We start from the raw sequence: 1,891 nt of genomic DNA, 5'->3' as shown, positions 1-1,891 counted from the left end.
CAAAAGTTGGCTGAGACTGAAGTAACCACTTGCTGGAAAATTCCTATGTGGATTACACTTGATCAATTAGTCCAGAGAATGGAATATCACACCTAAGAAGATGTCAAGGCCTACTTCAGACAGAGACATTTCAAAGGAAAAGATGCAATGCAGAAACTGTAATCTCCTGTGGTTGTGGAGATAATGAAGGCTGATTACCATCTTAGAAACCATCTTCTGGGAGTTATATCCCAGACTGTAGACATGATGTGATTTGAAAAGAAAGCAGTTGTGGGCAAAAGACATGTTTGTTTTTTCCCTTTCCAGGAATACATAAGGAAAGGGATTAAAAAGCCAGCTGCAACCCTAGTTCTGTGTGCTAGTTTTGGTGTTCCAGGTTTGGTGTGCGAGGGTGTGCTGTGGAGGTCACAGATGAAGAACATCAGTTTGGCATCCCTGCGCTTACAGGTAAAAAATGTCCTCTCTCTCTGATTACTGAAGGCAAGTCATAAGTCAGCAAAGCCACAGTCGAAAAGGAAACAGGACAACTTCTTTCAGTTAACCTGCAGAACCAAGAATCTCCAAACCACTGCTCAGCTGCCAAAGTCAGCTCTACCAGAATCACCCAGCTTAACAGCCGCAATGTTTCGCCATCTGCTGCTCATGGACAGGCCAAAAGACTAATTTGTACACTGCTTTTTAACCTTTATTTCTGGACTCACTTCTCATGTCTACCCTGTGTGTATGTGTTTTGCGTTTTTATTATTTTTTATTGTGTTTTAGTCACTAATAAACCCATTCTTTCTTTGACTCAAGAAAGCTTGGTTAAATTGACTCCTTTTAAAACATAAATACATTTGGACTGGGAAAACGTATCCATGAGGGAAGAGATCCTTTTTAAATTAACCTCGTTGCGACTAACCAAGGGGGTTGAATAAAGAAGGGGAGCCAATTCATCCGACCTCACCTGAGAGCATAACAATTTGGGGTACTTCATCTGGGATCATAACAATTTGAGGGAACCTTGTCCAGGGACTGGTCGTAACAAATGGAAGCCTCATTTAATCAATAACAGTTGGTGGGTCTAGTAATAAACCGTGCCGAGAGTTAGTTTGCGAAAGCACAAGTAACTTATTTAGGGCACATCATAGGGCAAGGCCAAAGGTTGCCAAGAATAGTGAAAGTATGGGCTTTGATGGAATTCCTGATTGCTAAAACTAAATTGGAAATCATGAGATTTTTGGAAATGTGTGACTTCTATCGTAAATTTGTGCCAAACTTCAGCATAATAGCTTCTCCACTAATGGATTTATTGCAAAAGAAGGCAAAGGTGGTATGGTCAAGAGAGTGTCAGACAGCTTTTGAGAACCTGAAGGTGATCCTAATTAATGAACCAGTGTTAGCCGCCCCTAATTTCGCTAAACCCTCAAAGTGTCAATCGATGATAGTGATTTGGGGTGGGTGCGGTCTTATTGCAGAAAGATGAATCGGGCATAGAGAAGCTGGTGGGGTACTTTTCTAAGAAGTTAAATCAGCATTAAAAGAGATATTCAACAGTAGAAAAGGAAATCCTAGGATTGTTACCTTTTAAACATTTTGAGTATGCTGTAAAGAAACCCTAGTATATTGTGACCATAATGCCTTGGCCTTTGTGGAAAAAATTAAGACTCAGAATGACAAACTGTTCCGATGGAGTTGGCTAATACAGCCTGAGACTTAAAAATTATTCATATTGCTGGGAAGAATAATATAATTGCTGATGCATTATTACAAACGTAAATTTTGCAAAAAACATCTGGAAAGTAAAAAAGTCAGAAAACTGTACAGATTCTGTATAACTCCTGCTTCAGCTAGTTGAACTTGCCTGAACTGTAACAATGAAGGAACCCTCACTGGACTCTGACTTTCTTTA

This window comes from Cetorhinus maximus, chromosome 11 (assembly GCF_964194155.1).
Source record: "Cetorhinus maximus chromosome 11, sCetMax3.hap1.1, whole genome shotgun sequence".
NCBI lineage: Eukaryota > Metazoa > Chordata > Chondrichthyes > Lamniformes > Cetorhinidae > Cetorhinus > Cetorhinus maximus.
This window is presented reverse-complemented; position numbering follows the sequence as displayed.